General features: G+C 39.9%; 1 protein-coding gene across 1 annotated transcript in view; it reads right to left on the bottom strand.

Moving 5' to 3' along the window:
• Nucleotides 1-15,498, bottom strand: part of LOC133617150 (receptor-type tyrosine-protein phosphatase delta-like) — a 353,800-nt gene that overhangs the window by 311,578 nt on the left and 26,724 nt on the right. The gene's annotated exons all lie outside the window — the stretch shown is intronic.

The raw sequence follows: 15,498 nt of genomic DNA, 5'->3' as shown, positions 1-15,498 counted from the left end.
CATGATGTAAGTGTCTATATTAGCCTACTATCAAAATGACTTTAAAAGTCTTATATAAGTGTTATAATGAAGACAACACGTGATGTAAGTGTCTATATTAGCCTACTATCAAAATGACTTTAAAAGTCTTATATAAGTGTTAAAATGAAGACATCACATGATGTACGTGTCTATATTAGCCTACTATCAAAATGACTTTAAAAGTCTTATATAAGTGTTATAATGAATGCAACACATGATGTAAGTGTCTATATTAGCCTACTATCAAAATGACTTTAAAAGTCTTATATAAGTGTTATAATGAATGCAACACATGATGTAAGTGTCTATATTAGCCTACTATCAAAATGACTTTAAACGTCTTATATAAGTGTTATAATGAATGCAACACATGATGTAAGTGTCTATATTAGTTATATTAGCCTACTATCAAAATGACTTTAAAAGTCTTATATAAGTCTTATAATGAATGCAACACATGATGTAAGTGTCTATATTAGCCTCCTATCAAAATGACTTTAAAAGTCTTATATAAGTGTTATAATGAAGACAACACATGATGTAAGTGTCTATACTAGTTATATTAGCCTACTATCAAAATGTCTTTAAAAGTCTTATATAAGTGTTATAATGAAGACAACACATGATGTACCGGTAAGTGTCTATATTAGCCTACTATCAAAATGACTTTAAAAGTCTTGTATAAGTGTTATAATGAAGACAACACATGATGTAAGTGTCTATATTAGTTATATTAGCCTACTATCAAAATGACTTTAAAAGTCTTATACAAGTGTTATAATGAAGACATCACATGATGTACGTGTCTATATTAGCCTACTATCAAAATTACTTTAAAAGTCTTGTATAAGTGTTATAATGAAGACAACACATGATGCAAGTGTCTATATTAGCTATATTAGCCTACTATCAAAATGACTTTAAAAGTCTTATATAAAAGTTTATAATGAAGACAACACATGATGTAAGTGTCTATATTAGCTATATTGATAGAATGTTGAAATGTAATATTTATTCTACATATTTTTACAACATTGGAAAACATTAGATTGTGACCAATCTAAGTCTAAGACTAGATGTGACCAAACTGAGTCTAAGATTTGGTCTGATCAATCTAACTCTAAGATTAGATTTGACCAATCTAAATCCAAAACTAGACGTAAACCAATCTAAGTCTGAGACGAAATGTGACCAATCTAGGTCTTAGACTAGATGAGACCAATCTAAATCCAAGACTAGATCTGACCAATCGAAGTCCAAGACTAGACGTAAACCAATCTAACTTTGAGGTTAGATCTGACCAATCTAAGTCTAAGACTAGATGTGACCAATCTAAGTCTGAGACGAAATGTGACCAATCTAAATCCAAGACTAGATCTGACCAATCTAAATCCAAGACTAGACGTAAACCAATCTAAGTGTGAGGTTAGATCTGGCCAATCTAAGTCTAAGACTAGATGTGACAAAACTAAGTCCGAGACTAGACGTAAACAAATCTAAATTTGAGATTAGATCTGACCAATCTAAGTGTGAGACTAGATCTGACCAATCTAAATCTGAGACTAGATGTGACCAATCTAAATCCGAGACAAGACGTAAACCAATCAAAATCTGAGATTAGATCCGACTAATCTGAATCTAAGACTAGATCTAACCAATCTAAGTATAAGACTAGATGAGCCCAATCTAAGTCTAAGGCTAGATTTTACCAATCTAAGTCTAAAACTAGATGAGCGCAATCTTTGTCTGGGACTCGATGTAAACCAATATAAATCTGAGATTAGATCTGGCCAATCGAAGTCTAAGACGAGGTCTGATGAGACTAAATCTAAGACTAGATCTGAGCAATCTAAGTCTAAAACTAAAGTAGACCAATCTACATCTAAGATTAGATCTGACAAATGTAAGTCTAAGACTAGATCTGACCAATCCAAGTCTAAAACTAGATCTGACAAATTTAAGTCTAAGACTCGATGTGACCAATCTAAGTCTAAGACTAGATGTGACCTATCTAAGTGTAAGACTAGATGTGACCAATCTAAGTCTAAGACTAGATGTGACCAATCTAAGTCTAAGACTAGATGTGACCAATCTAAGTGTAAGACTAGATGTGACCAATCTAAGTCCAAGAACAAGAACTGATGAAGTCTACTAGGATGAGAAGATAAACATCTTCTCAGACAAACCCAACAGTCCAGTTGTGATACATAGATTGTCCTGGGACTACAAAAACCAGACCAATGAGAACATCATAACGTCCATTGAGGACACCAAGGTCATGTTCTCTGTATTTTGTTTAACTGACCCAAAGAAGACGGACGGACTACACATGTACTTTGTGGAGGACATCCTGTGCCTGAACATCACCGTGCGGTAGATCATCCTCTCACAATATACCATCTTTGGTCACGCTCAGCGGACTACAATCCAACAACCAAGTCCACTTTCACTACAAACATGATCCCATCCAAAACTGCTTCAAACATATACAAATATAAAGGTGGTCTCCTTAGTAACAGAGCAGTACACACACACACACACACACACACACACACACACACACACACACACACACACACACACACACACACACACACACACACACACACACACGGACAGAGGTCCTCGAAAGATAATAAGTCAGCACATTAGAGATAAGGGCCGTGCTATCAAGATAACTCCAGCAGCTGGGATGGGATGCAGCTCCGTAGTTGATGGCCCTGGTGTCGGAGCACCCACAATGCACTGCAAGGCACAGAAGACCTCCACCAGACGCGTCCTGCTCATCAAATGTTGCTTCTTCTGCCAAGGAAATCTCAGCTAATAGCAGCTCTCCGTCACGTAATCAAACGCCTCACGGGCGAATGTTTACTTGTCATGACTTTTAGACGATAGACGGACTACGAAGTGGTTGAATGACACCTGTGTCATGGCCTGAGGGGGTCTGTATCGCTTTGAGTGGAACTCAGGGACTTGGAGGAGGACCCTGCCGCGCAAAAAAACTACAAATGTGCTGACTTGCTTTACGACGTACGTCACTCCCCTGTCTCCATTCGTTAAAAAGACGGAAGAAGTCGATGCAAACAACCAAAGAAAAACGAAAAGTGTTGTCTGAGGAATCAAAAAAAGAAAACAAGGGGCTACCCGGAAAAAAGGACAGTCAAGGATCAACATTGCCTCGGCTTTCACTCGCTGGCGTGAGCTCAAAAACGAGAAATTTCAGTCCGATGCTGCCTTGATTCTGTTCCTGCTAGACTAGAAAAAACTACAAATGTGCTAACTTGCTTTACGACGTACGTCAATCCCCCTTTCCTCATTCGTTAAAAAGACGAAAGTCGATGCAAACGCCTACGTGCAGTTACTGCTATCCTGGCCGAAGCTCCAAAACAACCAAAGAAACGAAAAGTGTTGTCTGAGGAGACAAAAAAAGAAAAAAAGGGGGCTACCCGGATAAAAGGGCAGTGAAGGATCAACATTGCCTCGGCTTTCACTCGCTGGCGTGAGCTCAAAGACGAGGAATTTCAGTCCGATGCTGCCTTGGCTCTGTTCCTGCTAGACTACAAAAAACTACAAATGTGCTGACTTGTTTTACGACGTACGTCAATCCCCCTTTCCTCATTCGTTAAAAAGACGAAAGTCGATGCAAACGCCTACGTGCAGTTACTGCTATCCTGGCCGAAGCTCCAAAACAACCAAAGAAACGAAAAGTTTTGTTTGAGGAGACAAAAAAAGAAAAAAAGGGGGCTACCCGGATAAAAGGGCAGTGAAGGATCAACATTGCCTCGGCTTTCACTCGCTGGCGTGAGCTAAAAGACGAGGAATTTCAGTCCGATGCTGCCTTGGTTCTGTTCCTGCTGAACTAGAAAAAAACTACACATGTGCTGACTTGCTTTACGACGTACGTCAATCCCCTTTTCCTCATTCGTTAAAAAGACGTAAGTCGATGCAAATGCCTACGCGCAGTTATTGCTATCCTGGCCGAAGCTCCAAAACAACCAAAGAAACAAAAAGTTTTGTCTGAGGAGACAAAAAAAAGAAAAAAAGGGGGCTACCCGGATAAAAGGGCAGTGAAGGATCAACATTGCCTCGGCTTTCACTCGCTGGCGTGAGCTAAAAGACGAGGAATTTCAGTCCGATGCTGCCTTGGTTCTGTTCCTGCTGAACTACAAAAAACTACAAATGTGCTGACTTGCTTTACGACGTACGTCAATCCCCCTTTCCTCATTCGTTAAAAAGACGAAAGTCGATGCAAACGCCTACGTGCAGTTACTGCTATCGTTGCCGAAGCTCCAAAACAACCAAAGAAACGAAAAGTTTTGTCTGAGGAGACAAAAAAAGAAAAAAAGGGGACTACCCGTATAAAAGGGCAGTGAAGGATCAACATTGCCTCGGCTTTCACTCGCTGGCGTGAGCGAAAAGACGAGGAATTTCAGTCTAATGCTGCCTTGGTTCTGTTCCTGCTAAACTACAAAAAACTACAAATGAGCTGACTTGCTTTACGACATACGTCAATCCCCCTTTCCTCATTCGTTAAAAAGACAAAAGTCGATGCAAACGCCTACGTGTAGTTACTGCTATCCTGGCCGAAGTGCCAAAACAACCAAAGAAACGAAAAGTTTTGTCTGAGGAGACAAAAAAAGAAAAAAAGGGGGCTACCCGGATAAAAGGGCAGTGAAGGATCAACATTGCCTCGGCTTTCACTCGCTGGCGTGAGCTCAAAGACGAGGAATTTCAGTCCGATGCTGCCTTAGTTCTGTTCCTGCTAGACTACAAAAAACTACAAATGTGCTGACTTGCTTTACGACGTACGTCAATCCCCCTTTCCTCATTCGTTAAAAAGACGAAAGTCGATGCAAACGCCCACGTGCAGTTACTGCTATCCTGGCCGAAGTGCCAAAACAACCAAAGAAACAAAAAGTTGTGTCCAAGGGACAAAAAAAAAGATAAAAGGGAGGTTAGCGGATCAAAGGACAGGAGGAAAGTGGGCCTGACTGGTCAAATCATGGCATGATAACTTAAAAATAAAGACATCTTTAGATTGTTTACTTTGTCTTACTTTGGCCAAAATAGAACAAGAAGAAACTTCTCTTGTTTTCTTATTTTTATTTGACTTTATTCAATGTTTAGGTAGAATTTTATTAAGCAAAACCAGTTTTATTTTAAGTAAGATAAAAATGTATCCAAGCTGTTTATCTATTTTATGGAGTAATGTATTTCATCATAGCACTGATATCTGATGTTATTAAAAAAGTTTTGATTTTGAATCGAGAATCGTTTTGAATCAAATCGTTATCCCCAAGAATCGAACCAAATCAAAGAGTATATAAAATAATGTACATTTTTGAAAACGATGAATTAATTTAGAATCGGAATGAATAAAAATTGCAGTTTTTTTGTGCACCACTAATACTTTATATTGACCTAGTGTACGTTGTGTTGGTTTTAGTGTACTACCTTTGTGGTACTTAGCGTATCAAATATAGTTATTTATAGGACTGGCACCCAATATCATTAAAAAAAAGTATTGATTTGAATCAAGAATCGATCCTGAATCGAATCGCTATCCCCAAGAATCCAATCAAATCGAATCGAATCATGCGGTGCCCAAAGAGTCACGGCCCTACGGTAAACGTCTTTTTACAATCGTATTCTTGTTAAAAAAAAAAACGACAAACAATAAAAAATAAAATGTTTTGAAAAATGATGATTCAATTTAGAACCGGAATCAATAAAAATGGCAGTTTATTTGTGCACCACTAATATATTGTCAAGACTTGGTCCTTGGGGTTTGTTTTTCCGGAAGGCAACGGAAAATTGGCGCGGGCAAGACGTGAGTGTGAGTACATGTTTAATATTTAAACTCAAAAAGGTATAAACAAAAGGCACTCACAGCGGAGGTAAAACAACTTGGCTATGAAAACAAAAGGCGCGCACAAAGGCGGAAAACTATGAACAAGAAACAAAAACTTACTTAGCATGGAAATGTGAACATGACATGAAGAAGAGTGATCATAAAGTGTGCAGAGCATAAATGTGATGTCGCCAGCCTGACCAACAGAAAATGAAAAGCTTAAATAACACAGACATGATTAACAACAGGTGCGTGACTCAAAACGTGAAACAGGTGCGTGACATGACAGGTGAAAACTAATGGGTTGCTATGGAAACAAAACAAGGGAGTGAACAACCAGGAACTAAGAAAGTGTCCAAAACACAAACAGCACATGGCCAAACAAAAACATGATCAACACAGACATGACATATATTGAGCTAGTGTACTTTGTAGTGTACTACTTTTAGTGTACAAAGTGTGCATACTTCATGATTCTCTACCAGGACCTGGCTGTTTGGACTTGAGAAGGAATTCCTTCGCAAGGATTATCCAAGTCCGAAGAATGAAAGAACATTGGAATTTGGCCGAATGCTAACTGCTGGAATGCTAACTGGCCGAATGCTAACTGGCTGAAAGACAACCAACGCACGGCCGGGAGGATTGAAGCAAAGGTCCACGCAAGGAACCAAGACCTTGAAAGTCCGAGGAGTGACTTGTGAGGAGGGGGCGGAGCAAGGGGCCGTTAAAGCCCAGACGTTTGACGTTGGTCCAACTTTAGTCCGAGGAACAGTAACGCAGCAAAGAGAAGGAGCATGTGCTTTCAGGGGGTAGCAGGAATGTCAACACTCAGAATTAGGAAAGACATGAAAACATACTTGCCAACCCTCCCGAATTTTCCGGGAGACTCCCGAAATTCAGTGCCTCTCCCAAAAACCTCCCGGGACAAATATTCTCCCGATTTTCAGCCGGAGCTGGAGGCCACGCCCCCTCCAGCTCCATGCGGACCTGAGTGAGGACAGCCTTTTTTCATGACGGGAGGACAACAAAGTGACAAGAACTAAATCATCCAAACTATAAATTGTATTATTATGTTTATTTTACCTAAAAATAAATATATTTATTAATTAAAAAAAACAAAAACTAAATACATTTTTACTATATTTTGCTAAAAACATCAAAATTAATTTTATTTTTATTTGTATTTTTTCGTGACTCCTTATTACATCCAGCCATAGAATTATACATTAAAATAAACATATTTGAAATAATTGATTTTAAATTATCATAATAATTCATTTAAAATGCGTGCGTGACTGCTCGCTGACTGCTCGCTGTTTCGAAAAAGCTAAGTATCGTTCTATTTGTGTGCTTTTAAATTGTTCTGCAGCTTTCTTTATTACTTTCTCAACATATTTAGTAGTACTATTTAACTTGCAAATCACCCGATCTCTGTCTTTCCACCCCTCCCGCAGCTAGCTAGCAGCTAGCTGCTAAGCTAACGAAGCTAGCGCGGAGAAAGGCGTCGCCGGGCGCCGGTCAGAAGGAGTCTACTCCTGCACACCGTGACCAGGACTTCTCGGAAGACAGCAGGAACTTCACTCGGTGACAGAAAACACCGTGAGTATGGCTTCCTGCGCGTCTTGCACCTTACTCACGGAGAGGCTGGCCCTGCTAGAGGGCCGTGTCCGCCAGTTAGAGCAGAGTAATCTCGTAACTTTAGATGTTGCGGACACATCTGCTAGCGTTAGCTGTAGCGAGCTAACTAGCCCAGCCTGTAGCAGTCCTAAGCGGCCTACAAGCTACGGTGTACCGGTTGAGACGCATAATAGATTTAGCTCTTTAGCTAGTCCTACACCCCAGTCTACCGGGCACCACACCTTAGTCATAGGGGACTCCATCACCCGAAACATAAAGCTTAGCAAACCAGCCACAATTAAGTGCATCCCGGGGGCCCGAGCACCTGACATTGAGGCTAATCTTAGGGAGCTAACTCGCAACAGGCCTAGTAAACACGTACGACAGGCTAATCGCACCACTAGTTATGCGAATATAGTTGTACACGTTGGCTCCAATGACACTAGAATGAGACAGTCAGAGATTACAAAGAGAAACATAGCCAGGACTTGTGATCTCGCTAGAAAGATGTCCAGGCATCGAGTAATTGTCTCTGGCCCCCTGCCTGCGAGAGGCAATGATGAGAGATATAGCAGATTAGTCTCGCTTAACAAGTGGCTGGCTAGCTTCTGTAGACAACAGGGACTAACGTTTATTGATAATTGGCCCTCTTTCTGGGGCAAACCAGGCTTGCTGATGAGGGACGGCCTTCACCCTAACCAGGAAGGCGCCATCATCCTGTCTAAGAATATAGACTACTGTTTAAGTCACATTTGACTAACTACACTAGACCAAGCCCGGTCACAGGCAATTACAGAGCCTGCTAGTCCGGGTGAGGAGTCAGTTAAGCTAGAACTAGCCAGCACCAGGCTGGATAATTCCTGTACGCATAGCAATTTTCTTAGAATAACACACAACTCACATAATGTGTTTTCTGTTGTGAATGTGTCCGGGGTAGATATGCATTCTACTGAGGTGGCAAATCATGATGCGTTCAGTCGATCGCAGCATCAAGTAAACAATCTGAAAATTCCCGTCGTATCAATTCCTAGATATGGTCAAAACTATTTAAAGTGCACTACGTATAATAAACGCAACATTATTAATATTTCTACTACGGATAATTTAAACAAAAACTCGTCAAAACAGCCCAATACTTATAATATGGGCTTTTTAAACATAAGATCATTGTCTCCCAAAACGTTATTAGTTAATGAGGTCATTAGAGACAACAATCTTAACGTCATTGGTCTTAGCGAAACCTGGCTCAAACCAGACGAATTTTTTGCGCTAAATGAGGCATCTCCTCCTAACTATACGAATGCGCATATTGCCCGTCCCCTTAAAAGGGGTGGGGGGGTCGCACTAATATACAATGAAAACTTTAACCTTACCCCTAACCTAAATAATAAATACAAATCGTTTGAGGTGCTTACTATGAGGTCTGTCGCACCGCTGCCTCTCGATATGGCTGTTATCTACCGCCCCCCAGGGCCCTACTCGGACTTTATTAATGAATTCTCAGAGTTCGTTGCTGATCTAGTGACGCACGCAGACAATATAATCATAATGGGGGACTTTAATATCCATATGAATAACCCATCGGACCCTCAGTGCGTGGCGCTCCAGACTATAATTGATAGCTGTGGTCTTACACAAATAATAAATGAACCTACGCATCGCAACGGCAATACGATAGATCTAGTGCTGGTCAGGGGTGTCACCACCTCCAAAGTTATGGTACTCCCGTGTACTAAAGTAATGTCCGATCATTACCTTATAAAATTCGAAGTTCTGACTCATTGTCAACAAACTAATAATAATAATAACTGCTATAGCAGCCGCAACATTAATGCCGCCACAACGATGACTCTTGCTGACCTACTGCCTTCGGTAATGGCACCATTCCCAAATTATGTCGGCTCTATTGATAACCTCACTAACAACTTTGACAATGCCCTGCGCAAAACCATTGATAGTATAGCACCGCTAAAACAAAAAAGGGCCCCTAAAAGGCGCACCCCATGGTTTACAGAGGAAACCAGAGCTCATAAATTATCATGTAGAAAGTTGGAACGCAAATGGCGCGCGACCAAGCTTGAGGTTTTCCATCAAGCATGGAGTGATAGTTTAATATCGTATAAACGCATGCTTACCTTAGCTAAAGCTAAATATTACTCAAATCTCATCCGCCTCAACAAAAACGACCCTAAATTTTTGTTTAGTACAGTAGCATCGCTAACCCAACAAGGGACTCCTCCCAATAGCTCCACCTACTCGGCAGAGGACTTTATGAATTTCTTTAATAAGAAAATTGAACTCATTAGAAAGGAGATTAAAGACAACGCATCCCAGCTACAACTGGGTTCTATGAACACAGATACAACTGTATCTACGACGGATACTGCAATACAAAATAGTCTCTCTCTTTTTGATGAAATAACATTAGAGGAACTATTACAGCGTGTAAGTGGGATAAAACAAACAACATGTTTACTTGACCCACTTCCTGGGAAACTTATCAAGGAGCTTTTTGTATTATTAGGTCCATCAGTGCTAAATATTATAAACTTATCACTTTCCTCTGGCACTGTTCCCCTAGCATTCAAGAAAGCGGTTATTCATCCTCTGCTCAAAAGACCTAACCTCGATCCTGACCTCATGGTAAACTACCGACCGGTGTCCCACCTTCCCTTTATTTCGAAAATCCTCGAAAAAATTGTCGCACAGCAGCTAAATGAACACTTAGTGTCTAACAATCTCTGTGAACCTTTTCAATCCGGTTTCAGGGCAAATCACTCTACGGAGACAGCCCTCGCAAAAATGACTAATGATCTACTGCTAACGATGGATTCTGATGCGTCATCTATGTTGCTGCTTCTTGATCTTAGCGCTGCTTTCGATACCATCCATCCATCCATCCATCCATGGATGGATGGATGGATGGATGGATGGCTTTCGATACCGTCGATCATAATATTTTATTAGAGCGTATCAAAACACGTATTGGTATGTCAGACTTAGCTTTGTCGTGGTTTAACTCTTATCTTACTGACAGGATGCAATGCGTCTCCCATAACAATGTGACCTCGGACTATGTTAAGGTAACGTGCGGAGTTCCTCAGGGTTCGGTTCTTGGCCCTGCACTCTTTAGTATTTACATGCTGCCGCTAGGCGACATCATACGCAAATACGGTGTTAGCTTTCATTGTTATGCTGATGACACCCAACTCTACATGCCCCTAAAGCTGACCAACACGCCGGATTGTAGTCAGCTGGAGGCGTGTCTTAATGAAATTAAACAATGGATGTCCGCTAACTTCTTGCAACTCAACGCCAAGAAAACGGAAATGCTGATTATCGGTCCTGCTAAACACCGACATTTATTTAATAATACCACCTTAACATTTGACAACTAAACAATTACACAAGGCGAATCAGTAAAGAATCTGGGTATTATCTTCGACCCAACTCTCTCGTTTGAATCACACATTAAGAGTGTTACTAAAACGGCCTTCTTTCATCTCCGTAATATCGCTAAAATTCGTTCTATTTTATCCACTAGCGACGCTGAGATCATTATTCATGCGTTCGTTACGTCTCGTCTCGACTACTGTAACGTATTATTTTCGGGTCTCCCTATGTCTAGCATTAAAAAATTACAGTTGGTACAAAATGCGGCTGCTAGACTTTTGACAAGAACAAGAAAGTTTGATCATATCACGCCTATACTGGCTCACCTGCACTGGCTTCCTGTGCACTTAAGATGTGACTTTAAGGTTTTACTACTTACGTATAAAATACTACACGGTCTAGCTCCGTCCTATCTTGTCGATTGCATTGTACCATATGTCCCGGCAAGAAATCTGCGTTCAAAGAACTCCGGCTTATTAGTGATTCCCAGAGCCCAAAAAAAGTCTGCGGGCTATAGAGCGTTTTCTATTCGGGCTCCAGTACTATGGAATGCCCTCCCGGTAACAATTAGAGATGCTACCTCAGTAGAAGCATTTAAGTCCCATCTTAAAACTCATTTGTATACTCTAGCCTTTAAATAGCCCCCCTGTTAGACCAGTTGATCTGCCGTTTCTTTTCTTTTCTCCTCTGCTCCCCTTTTCCTTGAGGGGGGGGGGGGGGGGGGCACAGGTCCGGTGGCCATGGATGAAGTGCTGGCTGTCCAGAGTCGGGACCCGGGGTGGACCGCTCGCCTGTGCATCGGCTGGGAACATCTCTGCGCTGCTGACCCGTCTCCGCTCGGGATGGTGTCCTGCTGGCCCCACTATGGACTGGACTCTTACTATTATGTTGGATCCACTATGGACTGGACTCTCACAATATTATGTCAGACCCACTCGACATCCATTGCTTTCGGTCTCCCCTAGAGGGGGGGGGTTACCCACATATGCGGTCCTCTCCAAGGTTTCTCATAGTCATTCACATCGACGTCCCACTGGGGTGAGTTTTTCCTTGCCCGTATGTGGGCTTTGTACCGAGGATATTGTTGTGGCTTGTGCAGCCCTTTGAGACACTTGTGATTTAGGGCTATATAAATAAAGATTGATTGATAAATAAAGATTGAAAATGACCATATTTAATTATTAAAATAATTGCTTGTTTATCAACAACTTTAGCATTTTATTCATTACATTTTGAAACTCTCAGAAGCCAAGTTATGTTATATTCCTTAATATTTATTTATGCAAGTTTGAAGTATCAATTATCTAAACACAGTTTTGTTTGCATATTTCCATATATATATATATATATATATATATATATATATATATATATATATATATATATATATATACATACATATATATATATATACATACATATATATATATATATATATATATATATATATATATATATATATATATATATATATATATATATATATATATGTATGAAATACTGGAATTGGTGAATTCTAGCTGTCAATATACTCCTCCCCTCTTAACCACGCCCCGCCCCACCCCCGACCTCCTCCCACCCCCCACCTCCCGAAATCGGAGGTCTCAAGGTTGGCAAGTATGCATGAAAATAATAATCAGAACTAGAAAAGTTCCGCGGAAATTTTGATGGGCCTGCTATCTGTGACCCGGACCTCTGGCCGGGTGTCGTCGGAAGCCGCCATACTTACTCTAAATCACTAATCCTTGCCTCCATGGTGACAAATAAAGTACGTTTCTTACAAGTACCATTATCAGGAATATTACGAGGAATAGCTAAACATGCTTCACTACACACCGTAGGAGGATACGATAGCTCACCGCTAACAGCAAGCTAGCACTCCTCAATGTAAACAAATGCCACTGTAATGATACCAAGTACAAGAGCGTATCTAGTCGATACTACTATGATTACATCGATATTTTTTATTGTCACAAAACATTAACAAAAAAAGTATTATGTTTATAAAGTCAGTAAATATGTGCCTGGACACATGACGACTTTGAATATGACCAATGTATGATCCTGTAACTACTTGGTATCACATCCATACCTAAATGTGTGGTATCATCCAAAACTAATGAAGAAGAGAAGAATAAGTGATTATTACATTTTAACAGAAGTGTAGATAGAACATGTTAAAAAAGAAAATAAGTAGATATTAACAGTAAATGAACAAGTAGATTAATAATCCACTTTTTACAGTTTGTCCCTCATAATGTGTACAAAATAATAGGTGTATAAATGACACAATATGTTACTGCATACGACTAATTAGGAGTCTTTGTTTGTTTACTTACTACTAAAAGACAAGTTGTCTAGTATTTTATTTAAGGACTAAATTACAATAATAAATAGAGATGTCCGATATTATCGGCCGATAAATGCTTTAAAAATGTAATATCGGAAATTATCGTTTTTTTTATTATTGGTATAGTTTTATTTTTTAATTTTTTTTAATTTTTTAATTAAATCAACATAAAAAACACAAGATACTTACAATTAGTGCACCAACCCAAAAAACCTCCCTCATTCACACAAAAGGGTTGTTTCTTTCTGTTATTAATATTCTGGTTATATATATATATATATATATATATATATATATATATATATATATATATATATATATATATATATATATGTATATATATATATATATATATATATATATATATATATACATATATATATACATATATACATATATATATATACATATATATATATATATATATATATATATATATATATATATATATATATATATATATATTATATATCAATATATATCAAGCAAGGGATACAGTCCGTAAGCACACATGATTGTGCATGCTGCTGGTCCACTAATAGTACTAACCTTTAACACTTCTTTTTACTCATTTTCATTAATTACTAGTTTATATGTAACTGTTTTTATATTTTTTTACTTTTTTTTTTTTTTTTTTTTAATGTCCTTTCCAGCTTCTCAGGCAAATCATATAGTTGATGTAGATGCCCATGTCGGCTGTTCAGATTTACTTTACAAAAGAGAAGTGTAGGATACTTCTCTTGTTGCCTTATTTGTATTTGACTTTATTAAATGTATTTATATTATCATTTAGTGCAGCCGGGCCGGAGCAGGAGGGGATAGAAAGAGAAAAAAAAAGAAGACAGAGGGGGAAATTGTGGGGACAAGAGGGGGATTAGACAGAGAGACAAAAACAACAACAGCAAACAACAACAACAACAACAACAATAGAGCAACATCAGCAAATATGACATGTACAAATATGATGGTAAAAGTAATAGCAAAGAAGCAGTTAGCGAAAAATAAAAAATAATACAGAAATAACAATGAGCATTATTACACTACAAATGGATCAATACAAATACCAATAGAAATAGCGCTATTGATAATGAACAATACCAATAATTTACCTTTATTATCAACAATACAGTTGTTTAAATGCAACAATACATATACGTAATGATAACTTGAGATACGAAAGAATGCAGAAAAATGGAGGGGGAGAAAGAGAAGCAACCTACATTAACCTTGTAGATTGTTATAGTCACAATAGGTTAAGCTTTGTCAGTGTGCCATGTGTTACACCCAGTTTACCCTAGGGCAACAACGTTAATATATGTTTGATGAAACGTGATTATGTGCATGAGTGTAAGTATGCATATGTACTTGTATATGTACAGAATGTGTATATGTGTTTGTACAATGAATGTATATGTACAGAATGTGTATATGTGTTTGTACAGTGAATGTATATGTACAGTATGTGTATGTGTATGTTTGTATATTGAATGTGCGTGTGGATGTACGAACATTAGGTAGGTAAATATGTACTGTATTTGTGTATGTATGTGGGAGCGTAGGTACCTATGTACGTATGTGAGCATATGTGAATTTGCATGTACAATACATTCGACTCCCAGAGTGCGTGGGAGCCAGAGCACGGCCCCATCACCCCCGAGAGCCCAACCCACAAACAGGAGGCGTGGTGCCCAGGGAACCAGGGACCACCGCCCCCACGCAGCCAAGCCGGCCAGCGACAGGAACCCCAGAGCCCGACCCACCGTACCGCCCACAAGGGCCAGCAGCAGGCCGCAGACAGACGCACCCGGCAGAGGACAGGGCACGAGAAAAGCAGGGGACAGCCAGACCCCAAGCCAGCGAGAGACCACACCCCACACGGGCAGAAAGGCGAGACGCCCCGCCCGAGGGACCCAGAGACTCCCCGCAACCGGACGGGAAGACCGCCCCCGCCCCACCGGCAACCGGGCCCCCACGAGCCCACCCCCCACCCCCGGAGAGCGCGGCGAGGCCATCCCCCGGCCACCCCACCCAAACCGGCCGCCGCAGGACCACCCAGGCACAGGGCCACGGGAACCACCCACCCCACCCGCAGGGACCCCAACGATGGAGATGGAACAACCAGCAACCGCCCCGCCGAGCCCCCCCCCTGAGGGAGGGGAAAATTAAAAAATAATATTAATAAAATATATTAAAAAATAAATAAATAAATAAATTAATTAATTAATTAATTTAAAAAAAAAAGAATTAAAAGAAGATCACAGACATG

This window comes from Nerophis lumbriciformis, linkage group LG16 (assembly GCF_033978685.3).
Source record: "Nerophis lumbriciformis linkage group LG16, RoL_Nlum_v2.1, whole genome shotgun sequence".
Lineage (NCBI taxonomy): Eukaryota > Metazoa > Chordata > Actinopteri > Syngnathiformes > Syngnathidae > Nerophis > Nerophis lumbriciformis.
Note: the sequence above shows the minus strand (reverse complement) of the source record. Positions and strands in the feature narration are given on the sequence as shown.